Raw genomic sequence first — 15,074 nt, 5'->3', positions numbered from 1 at the left:
GGAGCCCCAGGATCGAGTCTCGTCGGCTTAAGTCGGTCCAGTTTAAGCTTCAGGGACGCCCAGGATCAAATCTGGTTGGCCTAAATCGGTTCATATCGCTTTGTTCGCAGCTCGGGGCCCAGTGCCATGATGGCAGATAAACAGAGAATCTACCTGATGACTGCAGATGTCGAGAAGGATGCAGGCGAATATGTAAACGAGAAGTCGAGCGCTCCATTGGTGCCCAATTCCAGCAATCTTTCGTCTAAGAAGGGTGGAGTCGATCCCGCTGGGAGTTAAAGACTCCAAAGGACTAGGTTATCTCCAGAAGAGAGCATCCCAGATACTTGTCACTGCCTCCCAAGCACTTGTCACTGCCTCCCAAGCGCTGGTGCTCCTGTTGCCGCTGCTTGTGTTGCACCATTTGCTTTTTAATTACGCTCGCCAGTGGCGTTCTATACTTGGTCTTCTGGCCCAAGATCCCGAAATACTCTGTCGACAGCATCCATATTACTAATTTCACCATCAACCCCGTCGATTTCAGTACAAATTGCCAATTCAATGTGAAAATAAAGGCCCGGAATCTCAACAAGAGGATCAGTATATATTATCTGGACAACAGCCCTCTCGCAGTTTTTGTATTCAGGCTCGAAGCCTTGCACAGACTTCTTGCTGGTATTCTACCAGGGCCACAAGAACACCACTTTGTTAGAAGTGGAACTCGTTGGGACCGGTGCTAAGCTCACCAAAGCCATGAAGTCTACGCTCAATGCGCAGATAAATCAGGCAGGCATTCCCCTGAAATTGAAGGCGATGTTCGATAAAGGTTGGGAAGTTGAAGTTATGGAAGATAACAGTTCGCGCGCGATGGGACCTTATCGTCGACCAACTCGATGCCAAGGCCACAGTGACTGTTAAGAATTCCAAGGTGCGGGTCAAGCTATGAGGATTGCATTGAATTCATGGTTATGGCACGGTTAGGGTTAAGTGTTTTTGTGATAGGACCATATAGATGCTACCACTGCAGATATATTTTTTTGATATACAATTTGTTTTGTGCAGACTCCATATAAAATATTAACTGCAAACTTTCAGTTGGCAGACATTATTTTTAATAGCGTGGCCCTGTTTTTATGTAGACATGTTTTAGTATTTCCAAAATATAATTGGATTCTTTACTCTCTATTGTTCTTCCCTTGCTCTCACGGATGAGTAAGTAATTTGTGGATATGTTGGTGAAATTTACAATTAAAGATGGTATATTTTAGGAATATTTTAGAATGAAATTGGATGTAGAGTAACTGTTTGAGCCATTACTGTTAGTCTAAATATTTAAATTTGCCCATGGAAAGTTTGAGGGTTTGGCTTTAGGATTTTGGGCTTCATCGCACACAGTTTTTTCAAACCGTGGTAGCTAACATGAATGTATAGTATAAGGGAATTCCTCCGAATGAAGGTGTCCTCCAACTAACAGTGAAGCACCCACCAAACCCTGCTTAATGCAGCTATAAGCTACAATAACCTGACTGTACATAAACGAAAATTATGGAAGGAATTCTGTTAATATGTACACAAATCACATAGCCTCAAACTCATAGGCTGCATACAAGAAGAAAAGAGGGTGCCATCAAACTCAGAGGTTGCGCACATTTAAAAACCAAAAAAAAAAATTCAACAATATATACTAAAGTCTATTTGAAGAGGATCAAAAACCTTGAAATGCAAACAATTTTCGTCTTAATATTGTAAACAATATTAAACTTTAAAGAAGGATCACATACTTTGAAATGTAAACTATTTTTATTTTAATATTGTAAAATTCGAAGGAAATAATTGTATTGGGAGGAATTGGATTCCTTGATAATTTTGAATTTTGTCTTGTTATTGAAATGTTGTTAATTTCTAAGAGAAAAGTTATTGTTTTAATAGGGGAATGGATCTATGCATCACAAAATACATGTGCATCTTTGACATTAAAAAGTTGGAAAAGAAAAATTTAAAGCCAGAAAACTGAGCAAAAAGAATTAAATTTACACACTATGGATCACAGAATACATAGTAAGGCAACATTTCAAGATTTCCGTTCCCTTTTACAAGTAAACTAAACTGCCTTGCTAAAGCAACAATTACAAGTTTCTATTCCCATTTTGCAAGAAAAGACACTGAAAAATACTACACCTTCAATAGTATCCGGATTCCCTTGAACTAAGCCTCAAAATCTCCAGTTCCGCAACGGTTCTATAGGTTGCTGGCGTGTTATGGTCCTCACCTAATTTTGACATAACCGCAAAGTTTTTATTGTTTTAATAGTGGATTGGATCTATGGATAACCTCAAGTTTTTATGGTTATTTTAAAATGGGTAAAATTTTTCAAAAGTAATATATATAGAGATATATTTTCTTAAATCAAATGAATAGATTAAAATATAAAATGAATAGATTATAAGTTTTTTTTTTTTAAATAAAATTATAATGTTAAACAAAATTTTTATTTGTTTAGAAAATAAGGTTAATTTGATTTTGTTTCTTGTTTGGTAAATCCATAGTTAAGATGAATATATTCAAATGGGTTTATCTCTAACTTGGATGAGTTTTATGTGTCCCAAAATGGGTCTGACTCTCTATGATGCAAAGAAAGACTCATTTTATAACCCATTACAAAAGATATTGTAATATCTATCTCCTATGTAATGTTCACTTGCATGAAGATATATATATATATATATATATATATATATATATATATATATATATATATATTTCATCTCATCATTGATAATTTAAAAAATAACAATAACATCTTATCAACCTAGTATAGAAGAGATTGTAACATCCATCTCTTATGTAATGCTCACATGCATTAAGAGAAATAAAAATAAAAATATTTGCACTTCTTCTTTGATAAGTTAAAAGTAAAGTTTCTCATGCATATTGAATGATGGAATTTTAAAGTTAGAAATTTTCTCCCAAGAGTTTATCTTATTTTAATACAATCCAAATACTCACTCATAATTTTGAAAAAATGAGTAGATAAAGGGGGAACATTGCCTCCACCCCAAAAAAAAAAAATCCACTTAAAGGATGAGTTTGTCCACTTAGCCAACTAGTGAGAAGTGGAAATGCTTTTCTAAATGGATAATATTTTTGTTTAAATGTAAACTCTGTATTTAACTATTTTGACCACTGATTAACTCACTCCGAAGAGTGAATTCACTAGCGAGAAGTAGAAATTCTTTTCTAAATGAATAAGAATTTTGTTTAAATAATATTTTTGTTTAAAGTCATAATTTCATTTAAAAGATGTAAACTTTGTACTTAACTATTTTGACTACTTATTTACTCACTCCAAAGAGTGAATTAACTAGTGAGAAGTGGAAATTCTTTTTTAAATACATAAGAATTTTGTTTAAAGTTATAATTTTTTTTAATAAATAAAAAATTTGTATTTTAGTAATTTGACAATTTATTATCTTACTCCATGAATGACTTTAATGAGAAGTGGAAATTCTTTTCTAAATAAGCAAAAAATATGATTAAAATTATAATTTCATTTAATAAAATAAAAAACTTTGTACTTGGCAGTGAGTGAATTAACCTTATTTTCTAAATAAATAAAAATTTTGTTTAACATTATAATTTTATTTAATAAAAAAAACTTATAATCTATTCATTTTATATTTTAATCTATTCATTTGATTTAAGAGAATATATCTCTATATATATTACTTTTGAAAACTTTTATCCATTTTAAAATAACCATAAAAACTTGAGGTTATCCATAGATCCAATCCACTATTAAAACAATAAAAACTTTGCGGTTATGTCAAAATTAGGTGAGGACCAGAACACGCCAACAACCTGTAGAACCGTTGCGGAACTGGAGATTTTGAGGCTTAGTTCAAGGGAATCCGGATACTATTGAAGGTGTAGTATTTTTCAACGTCTTTTCTTGCAAAATGGGAATAGAAACTTGTAATTGTTGCTTTACCAAGGCAGTTTAGTTTACCTGCAAAAGGGAACGGAAATCTTGAAATGTTGCCTTACTATGTATTCTGTGATCCATAGTGTGTAAATTTAATTTTTTTTTGCTCAGTTTTCTCGCTTTAAATTTTTCTTTCTGTGATCCATAGTGTGTAAATTTAATTTTTTTTGCTCAATTTTCTCGCTTTAAATTTTTCTTTTCCAACTTTTTAATGTCAAAGATGCACATGTATTCTGTGATGCATAGATCCAATCCCCTATTAAAACAATAACTTTTCTCTTAGAAATTAACAACATTTTAATAACAAGACAAAATTCAAAATTATCAAGGAATCCAATTCCTCCCAATACAATTATTTCCTTCGAATTTTACAATATTAAAATAAAAATAGTTTACATTTCAAAGTATCTGATCCTTCTTTAAAGTTTAATATTGTTTACAATATTAAGACGAAAATTGTTTGCATTTCAAGGTTTTTGATCCTCTTCAAATAGACTTTAGCATATATTATTGAATTTTTTTTTGGTTTTTAAATGTGTGCAACCTCTGAGTTTGATGGCACCCTCTTTTCTTCTTGTATGCAGCCTATGAGTTTGAGGCTATGTGATTTGTGTACATATTAACAGAATTCCTTCCATAATTTTCGTTTATGTACAGTCGGGTTATTGTAGCTTATAGCTGCATTAAGCAGGGTTTAGTGGGTGCTTCACTGTTAGTTAGAGGACACCTTCATTCGGAGGAATTCCCTTATAATATACATTCATGCTAGCTACCATGGTTTGAAAAAACTGTGTGCGACGAAGTCCAAAATCCTAAAGTCAAACCCTCAAACTTTCCATGGGCAAATTTAAATATTTAGACTAACAGTAATGGCTCAAACAGTTACTCTACATCCAATTTCATTCTAAAATATACCATCTTTAATTGTAAATTTCACAAACATATCCACAAAATACTTACTCATCCGTGAGAGCAAGGGAAGAACAATAGAGAGTAAAGAATCCAATTATATTTTGGAAATACTAAAACATGTCTACATAAAAACAGGGCCACGCTATTAAAAATAATGTCTGCCAACTGAAAGTTTGCAGTTAATATTTTATATGGAGTCTGCACAAAACAAATTGTATATCAAAAAAATATATCTGCAGTGGTAGCATCTATATGGTCCTATCACAAAAACACTTAACCCTAACCGTTCCATAACCATGAATTCAATGCAATCCTCATAGCTTGACCCGCAGCTTGGAATTCTTAACAGTCACTGTGGCCTTGGCATCGAGCTGGTTGACGATAAGGTCCCATCGCGCGCGAAATGTTATCTTCCATAACTTCAACTTCCCAACCTTATCGCGCGCGAACTGTTATCTTCCATAAATTCAACTTCCCAACCTTTATTGAACATCGCCTTCAATTTCAGGGGATTGCCCGCCAGATTTATCTACGCATTGAGCGTAGACTTCATGGCTTTGGTGAGCTTAGCACCGGTCCCACCGAGTTCCACTTCCAAAAAACTGGTGTTCTTGTGGCCCTGGTAGAATACCAGCAGGAAGTCTGTGCAAGGCTTCGAGCCTGAATACAAAACTGCGAGAGGGCTGTTGTCCAGATAATATATACCGATCCTCTTGTTGAGATTCCGGGCCTTTATTTTCACGTTGAATTGGCAATTTGTACTGAAATCGACGGGGTTGATGGCGAAATTAGTAATATGGATGCTGTCGACAGAGTATTTCGGGATCTTGGGCCAGAAGACCAAGTATAGAACGCCACAGGTGAGCACAATTAAAAAGCAAATGGTGCAACACAAGCAGCGGCAACAGGAGCACCAACGCTTGGGAGGCAGTGACAAGTATCTGGGATGCTCTCTTCTTGAGATAACCTGGTCCTTTGGAATCTTTAACTCCCAGCGGGATCGACTCCACCCTTCTTAGACAAAAGATTGCTAGAATTGGGCACCAATGGAGCACTCGGCTTCTCGATTACATATTCGCCTGCATCCTTCTCGACATCTGCAGTCATCGGGTAGATTCTCTGTTTATCTGCCATCATGGCACTGGGCCCCGAGCTGCGAACAAAGTGATATGAACCAATTTTGGCCAACCAGATTTGATCTTGGGCATCCCGGAAGCTTAAACTGGACCGACTTAAGCCGACGAGACTCGATCCTGGGGCTCCCGAAACTTAAAATTAATCGACTTAGGCTGACGAGATTCGATCCTGGGGCTCCCGGAAACTTAAAGGCCTTCACGCAATGATGGGAATGAATTCTGCAGGCGCGGAGCATCCACAAAAGAGATGTTAGTTAAGGACAACCAGTATTTCCAATCTGCGTTTTGGAAAGTGAGGGAATGTAGCATAGGTCGCCGGGTGGAAAAACTGAGTAACGAAGCTTCCTGCAGCAGTTGGAGCGGTTAGTATCGTGTACCAGTTTCGAACCACGTTCTTATGCATTGTTCTGTGTATGTGCTTCGGCAACAAGCGGGCAGAGGAGACCCTGTTATCTGTACAGTGCATCATGTCAGGTCTCTCCCTGATCAACTGACAGAATCTTACCAATTCCAGAGTTCTTCTATCGTCGATAATGGGCATGGTTCGCATAGAGGTTTGGGTTTTTGAAGGAAATGAGGGCGGGGTTGATTTTCCAGAATGAATTCAAATTTGAATTTCATTAGCCCGCGCATAATTTAAAAACTTGAGCGTATACAATCATGTATGCTCCATGCCATAACCTATCAAAGCATGGCGTACTATCAACGCAATTTCTGGGATCCATCATGGATGCATAAGTCATGGTGGATGAATGCGAATACATACAGAGACATCGATCGGAATCTGTTCGTCGGGAAAGGATGCACACGGGTTGACAGTCAGAACCCGTCTCCCAAGACTGTCCTTAGACTCTGTTAAGAGAGCATTTATAATGCTATAGTGGTGGAAATAGGAGTTGCCCGTTTGGCAACTCCTATTTCCACCACTATAGCATTATAAATGCGCTCTTAAGAGACTCTGACGACAGTCTTGGGAGACGGGTTCTGACATCGGCTATCGCTGTCAACCCGTGTGCATCCTTTCCCGACGAACAGATTCCGATTAATAAAAGAATGTGTCGATGTCTCTGTATGTATTCGCATTCATCCACCATGACTTATGCATCCATGATGGATCCCAGAAATTGCGTTGATAGTACGCCATGCTTTTGGAGGTTATGGCATGGAGCATACATGATTGTATACGCTCATGTTTTTAAATTATGCGCGGGCTAATGAAATTCAAATTTGAATTCATTCTGGAAAATCAACCCCGCCCTCATTTCCTTCAAAAACCCAAACCTCTATGCGAACCATGCCCATTATCGACGACAAAAGAACTCTGGAATTGGTAAGATTCCGTCAGTTGATCAGGGAGAGCTCCGACATGATGCCCTGTACAAATAACAGGGTCTCCTCAGCCCGCTTGTTGCCGAAGCACATACACAGAACAATGCATAAGAACGTGGTTCGAAACTAGTACACGATACTAACCGCTCCAACTGCTGCAGGTAGCTTCGTTACTCAGTTTTTCCACTCGGCGACCTATGCTACATTCCCTCACTTTCCAAAACGCAGATTGGAAATACTGGTTGCGATTAACTAACATCTCTTTTGTGGATGCTCCGCGCCTGCAGAATTCATTCCCATCATTGCGTGAAGGCCTTTAAGTTTCCGGGAGCCCCAGGATCGAATCTCGTCGGTCTAAGTCGATTCATTTTATGTTTCAGGAGCCCCAGGATCGAGTCTCGTCGGCTTAAGTCGGTCCAGTTTAAGCTTCAAGGACGCCCATGATCAAATCTGGTTGGCCTAAATCGGTTCATATCGCTCTGTTCGCAGCTCGGGGCCCAGTGCCATGATGGCAGATAAACAGAGAATCTACCTGATGACTGCAGATGTCGAGAAGGATGCAGGCGAATATGTAAACGAGAAGCCGAGCGCTCCATTGGTGCCCAATTCCAGCAATCTTTCGTCTAAGAACGGCGGAGTCGATCCCGCTAGGAGTTAAAGATTCCAAAGGACCAGGTTATCTCCAGAAGAGAGCATCCCAAATACTTGTCACTGCCTCCCAAGCGCTGGTGCTCCTGTTGCCGCTGCTTGTGTTGCACCATTTGCTTTTTAATTGCGCTCGCCTGTGGCGTTCTATACTTGGTCTTCTAGCCCAAGATCCCGAAATACTCTGTCGACAGCATCCATATTACTAATTTCACCATCAACCCCGTCGATTTCAGTACAAATTTCCAATTCAATGTGAAAATAAAGGCCCAGAATCTCAACAAGAGGATCGGTATATATTATCTGGACAACAGCCCTCTCGCAGTTTTGTATTCAGGCTCGAAGCCTTGCACAGACTTCCTGCTGGTATTCTACCAGGGCCACAAGAACACCACTTTGTTGGAAGTGGAACTCGGTGGGACCGGTGCTAAGCTCACCAAAGCCATGAAGTCTACGCTCAATGCGTAGATAAATCAGGCGGGCATTCCCCTGAAATTGAAGGCGATGTTCCCGTGAAGATAAAGGTTGGGAAGTTGAAGTTATGGAAGATAACAGTTCGCGCGCGATGGGACCTTATCGTCGACGAGCTCGATGCCAAGGCCACAGTGACTGTTAAGAATTCCAAGGTGCGGGTCAAGCTATGAGGATTGCATTGAATTCATGGTTATGGCACGGTTAGGGTTAAGTGTTTTTGTGATAGGACCATATAGATGCTACCACTGCAGATATATTTTTTTGATATACAATTTGTTTTGTGCAGACTCCATATAAAATATTAACTGCAAACTTTCAGTTGGCAGACATTATTTTTAATAGCGTGGCCCTGTTTTTATGTAGACATGTTTTAGTATTTCCAAAATATAATTGGATTCTTTACTCTCTATTTTTCTTCCCTTGCTCTCACGGATGAGTAAGTATTTTGTGGATATGTTGGTGAAATTTACAATTAAAGATGGTATATTTTAGGAATATTTTAGAATGAAATTGGATGTAGAGTAACTGTTTGAGCCATTACTGTTAGTCTAAATATTTAAATTTTCCCATGGAAAGTTTGAGGGTTTGGCTTTAGGATTTTGGGCTTCGTCGCACACAATTTTTTCAAACCGTGGTAGCTAGCATGAATGCATAGTATAAGGGAATTCCTCCGAATGAAGGTGTCCTCCAACTAACAGTGAAGCACCCACCAAACACTGCTTAATGCAGCTATAAGCTACAATAACCCGACTGTACATAAACGAAAATTATGGAAGGAATTCTGTTAATATGTACACAAATCACATAGCCTCAAACTCATAGGCTGCATACAAGAAGAAAAGAGGGTGCCATCAAACTTAGAGGTTGCGCAGATTTAAAAACAAAAAAAAATAAAATTCAATAATATATACTAAAGTCTATTTGAAGAGGATCAAAAACCTTGAAATGCAAACAATTTTCGTCTTAATATTGTAAACAATATTAAACTTTAAAGAAGGATCAGATACTTTGAAATGTAAACTATTTTTATTTTAATATTGTAAAATTCAAAGGAGATAATTGTATTGGGAGGAATTGGATTCCTTGATAATTTTGAATTTTGTCTTGTTATTAAAATGTTGTTAATTTCTAAGAGAAAAGTTATTGTTTTAATAGGGGATTGGATCTATGCATCACAGAATACATGTGCATCTTTGACATTAAAAAGTTGGAAAAGAAAAATTTAAAGCCAGAAAACTGAGCAAAAAAAAATTAAATTTACACACTATGGATCACAGAATACATAGTAAGGCAACATTCAAGATTTCCGTTCCCTTTTGCAAGTAAACTAAACTGCCTTGCTAAAGCAACAATTACAAGTTTCTATTCCCATTTTGCAAGAAAAGACGCTGAAAAATACTACACCTTCAATAGTATCCGGATTCCCTTGAACTAAGCCTCAAAATCTCCAGTTCCGCAATGGTTCTACAGGTTGCTGGCGTGTTCTGGTCCTCACCTAATTTTGACATAACCGCAAAGTTTTTATTGTTTTAATAGTGGATTGGATCTATGGATAACCTCAAGTTTTTATGGTTATTTTAAAATGGGTAAAATTTTTCAAAAGTAATATATATAGAGATATATTTTCTTAAATCAAATGAATAGATTAAAATATAAAATGAATAGATTATAAGTTTTTTTTATGAAATAAAATTATAATGTTAAACAAAATTTTTATTTATTTAGAAAATAAGGTTAATTTGATTTTGTTTCTTGCTTGGTAAATCCATAGTTAAGATGAATATATTCAAATGGGTTTATCTCTAACTTGGATGAGTTTTATGTGTCGCAAAATGGGTCTGACTCTCTATGATGCAAAGAAAGACTCATTTTATAACCCATTACAAAAGATATTGTAATATCTATCTCCTATGTAATGTTCACTTGCATGAAGAATATATATATATATATATATATATATTTCCTCTCATCATTGATAATTTAAAAAATAACAATAACATCTTATCAACCTAGTATAGAAGAGATTGTAACATCCATCTCTTATGTAATGCTTACATGCATTAAGAGAAATAAAAATAAAAATATTTGCACTTCTTCTTTGATAAGTTAAAAGTAAAGTTTCTCATGCATATTGAATGATGGAATTTTAAAGTTAGAAATTTTCTCCCAAGAGTTTATCTTATTTTAATACAATCCAAATACTCACTCATAATTTTGAAAAAATGAGTAGATAAAGGGGGAACATTGCCTCCACCCAAAAAAAAAAATCCACTTAAAGGATGAGTTTGTCCACTTAGCCAACTAGTGAGAAGTGGAAATGCTTTTCTAAATGGATAATATTTTTGTTTAAAGCCATAATTTCATTTAATAAATGTAAACTCTGTATTTAACTATTTTGACTACTGATTAACTCACTCCGAAGAGTGAATTCACTAGTGAGAAGTGGAAATTCTTTTCTAAATGAATAAGAATTTTGTTTAAAGTCATAATTTCATTTAAAAGATGTAAACTTTGTACTGAACTATTTTGACTACTTATTTACTTACTCCAAAGAGTGAATTAACTAGTGAGAAGTGGAAATTCTTTTTTAAATAGATAAGAATTTTGTTTAAAGTTATAATTTTTTTTAATAAATAAAAACTTTGTATTTTAGTAATTTGACAATTTATTATCTTACTCCATGAATGACTTTAATGAGAAGTGGAAATTCTTTTCTAAATAAGCAAAAAATTTGATTAAAATTATAATTTCATTTAATAAAATAAAAAACTTTGTACTTGGCAGTGAGTGAATTAACCTTATTTTCTAAATAAATAAAAATTTTGTTTAACATTATAATTTTATTTAATAAAAAAACTTATAATCTATTCATTTTATATTTTAATCTATTCATTTGATTTAAGAAAATATATCTCTATGTATATTACTTTTGAAAAATTTTACCCATTTTAAAATAACCATAAAACTTGAGGTTATCCATAGATCCAATCCACTATTAAAACAATAAAAACTTTGCGGTTATGTCAAAATTAGGTGAGGACCAGAACACGCCAGCAACCTGTAGAACTGTTGCGGAACTGGAGATTTTGAGGCTTAGTTCAAGGGAATCCGGATACTATTGAAGGTGTAGTATTTTTCAGCGTCTTTTCTTGCAAAATGGGAATAGAAACTTGTAATTGTTGCTTTACCAAGGCAGTTTAGTTTACTTGCAAAAGGGAACAGAAATCTTGAAATGTTGCCTTACTATGTATTCTGTGATCATAGTGTGTAAATTTATTTTTTTTGCTCAGTTTTTTCGCTTTAAATTTTTCTTTTCCAACTTTTTAATGTCAAAGATGCACATGTATTCTGTGATGCATAGATCCAATCCCCTATTAAAACAATAACTTTTCTCTTAGAAATTAAGAACATTTTAATAACAAGACAAAATTCAAAATTATCAAGGAATCCAATTCCTCCCAATACAATTATTTCCTTCGAATTTTACAATATTAAAATAAAAATAGTTTACATTTCAAAGTATCTGATCCTTCTTTAAAGTTTAATATTGTTTACAATATTAAGACGAAAATTGTTTGCATTTCAAGTTTTTTGATCCTCTTCAAATAGACTTTAGCATATATTATTGAATTTTGTTTTTTGGTTTTTAAATGTGCGCAACCTCTGAGTTTGATGGCACCCTCTTTTCTTCTTGTATGCAGCCTATGAGTTTGAGGCTATGTGATTTGTGTACATATTAACAGAATTCCTTCCATAATTTTCGTTTATGTACAGTCGGGTTATTGTAGCTTATAGCTGCATTAAGCAGGGTTTGGTGGGTGCTTCACTGTTAGTTGGAGGACACCTTCATTCTGAAGAATTCCCTTATACTATATATTCATGCTAGCTACCACGGTTTGAAAAAACTGTGTGCGACGAAGCCCAAAATCCTAAAGTCAAACCCTCAAACTTTCCATGGGCAAATTTAAATATTTACACTAACAGTAATGGCTCAAACAGTTACTCTACATCCAATTTCATTCTAAAATATACCATCTTTAATTGTAAATTTCACCAACATATCCACAAAATACTTACTCATCCGTGAGAGCAAGGGAAGAACAATAGAGAGTAAAGAATCCAATTATATTTTGGAAATACCAAAACATGTCTACATAAAAACAGGGCCACGCTATTAAAAATAATGTCTGCCAACTGAAAGTTTGCAGTTAATATTTTATATGGAGTCTGCACAAAACAAATTTTATATCAAAAAAATATATCTGCAGTGGTAGCATCTATATGGTCCTATCACAAAAACACTTAACCCTAACCGTGACATAACCATGAATTCAATGCAATCCTCATAGCTTGAGCCGCACCTTGGAATTCTTAACAGTCACTGTGGCCTTGGCATCGAGCTGGTTGACGATAAGGTCCCATCGCGCGCGCGAACTGTTATCTTCCATAACTTCAACTTCCCAACCTTTATCGAACATCGCCTTCAATTTCAGGGGAATGCCCGCCTGATTTATCTACGCATTGAGCGTAGACTTCATGGCTTTGGTGAGCTTAGCACCGGTCCCACCGAGTTTCACTTCCAACAAAGTGGTGTTCTTGTGGCCCTGGTAGAATACCAGCAGGAAGTCTGTGCAAGGCTTCGAGCCTGAATACAAAACTGCGAGAGGGATGTTGTCCAGATAATATATACCGATCCTCTTGTTGAGATTCCGGGCCTTTATTTTCACATTGAATTGGCAATTTGTACTGAAATCGACCGGGTTGATGGCGAAATTAGTAATATGGATGCTGTCGACAGAGTATTTCGGGATCTTGGGCCAGAAGACCAAGTATAGAACGCCACAGGCGAGCGCAATTAAAACGCAAATGGTGCAACACAGGCAGCGGCAACAGGAGCACTAGCGCTTGGGAGGCAGTGACAAGTATCTGGGATGCTCTCTTCTGGAGATAACCTGGTCCTTTGGAATCTTTAACTCCCAGCGGGATCGACTCCGCCCCTCTTAGACGAAAGATTGCTGGAATTGGGCACCAATGGAGCGCTCGGCTTCTCGATTACATATTCGCCTGCATCCTTCTCGACATCTGCAGTCATCGGGTAGATTCTCTGTTTATCTGCCATCATGGCACTGGGCCCCGAGCTGCGAACAAAGCGATATGAACCGATTTAGGCCAACCAGATTTGATCATGGGCGTCCCTGAAGCTTGAACTGGACCGACGAGACTCGATCTTGGGGCTCCCGAAACTTAAAATGAATCGACTTAGGCTGACGAGAATCGATCCTGGGGCTCCCGGAAACTTAAAGGCCTTCATGCAATGATGGGAATGAATTCTGCAGGCGCGGAGCATCCACAAAAGAGATGTTAGTTAACGACAACGAGTATTTCCAATCTGCGTTTTGGAAAGTGAGGGAATGTAGCATAGGTCGCTGGGTGGAAAAACTGAGTAACGAAGCTTCCTGCAGCAGTTGGAGCGGTTAGTATCGTGTACCAGTTTCGAACCACGTTCTTATGCATTGTTCTGTGTATGTGCTTCGGCAACAAGTGGGCTGAGGAGACCCTGTTATCTGTACAGGGCATCATGTCGGAGCTCTCCCTGATCAACTAACAATCTTACCAATTCCAGAGTTCTTCTATCGTCGATAATGGGCATGGTTCGCATAGAGGTTTGGTTTTTTTTTTTGAAGGAAATGAGGGCGGGGTTGATTTTCCATAATGAATTCAAATTTGAATTTCATTAGCCCGCGCATAATTTAAAAACTTGAGCGTATACAATCATGTATGCTCCATGCCATAACCTCCAAAAGCAGGGCGTACTATCAACGCAATTTCTGGGATCCATCATGGATGCATAAGTCATGGTGGATGAATGCGAATACATACAGAGACATCGACACATTCTTTTATTAATCGGAATCTTTTCGTCGGGAAAGGATGCACACGGGTTGACAGCCATAGCCGATGTCAGAACCCGTCTCCCAAGACTGTCGTCACAGTCTCTTAAGAGTGCATTTATAATGCTATAGTGATGGAAATAGGAGTTGCCCGTTTTAAGATGCTCTCACAGTGGTAGGTGCGCTTGACTCGAATGTTGTGCTGGTTTTATTTTATTCACAGCGACATAACCGTTTTCCTCCGCATAATCATCATCGTATTTTTGAATGAATGATTAGTATCATCATTGCCTATACGTGCTTATCCTGTTTGAATTTAATTATGATTATATTAGGAGGAACCAAAATTGAATTTGTGTAAGTGTTTTATCTTTATGTTGTAACAGTGATTTTAATTTCAACAAACAATATTATTTTTAAAATATTTATAAATATTGTGTAATTTTGAAAAGGTTTTATTTTTAATAATTTATTATATTTAAGTTTGAAAAAGATTATTAGATTTTAAATTCTTTGAGGTTGAAACATCATTATAATTTCTATATTAAATTAAGACAAATGTGAATGGATGTTTTGGAATAAAATCATTTGTATTTTCACTTACTCTTATTTATGTTTTAATGTAATATATTTTTTATAATATTAAATAGTTTATTTTCACAAAATTTTATTATTAGGTTGGTTTATTTACCATTTTAGGTTCTATTTAACTAATGTTTTCTATGA

General features: G+C 36.3%; 3 pseudogenes; 1 reads left to right on the top strand and 2 right to left on the bottom strand.

The window, feature by feature from the left end:
- Positions 1–5,187: 5,187 nt before the first annotated feature.
- LOC149255652 (NDR1/HIN1-like protein 6) lies at positions 5,188–6,007 on the bottom strand (annotated as a pseudogene).
- Positions 6,008–7,846: 1,839 nt separating this feature from the next.
- LOC149255651 (NDR1/HIN1-like protein 6) lies at positions 7,847–8,743 on the top strand (annotated as a pseudogene).
- A 4,057-nt stretch (positions 8,744–12,800) lies between these two features.
- On the bottom strand, positions 12,801–13,576 carry LOC149255650 (NDR1/HIN1-like protein 6; annotated as a pseudogene).
- Between the last annotated feature and the right edge of the window lie 1,498 nt (positions 13,577–15,074).

This window comes from Pinus tabuliformis, chromosome 7, assembly GCF_031772625.1.
Source record: "Pinus tabuliformis cultivar Carrire ecotype Pingquan chromosome 7, CPIR1, whole genome shotgun sequence".
Taxonomy (NCBI): Eukaryota; Viridiplantae; Streptophyta; class Pinopsida; order Pinales; family Pinaceae; genus Pinus; species Pinus tabuliformis.
Note: the sequence above shows the minus strand (reverse complement) of the source record. Positions and strands in the feature narration are given on the sequence as shown.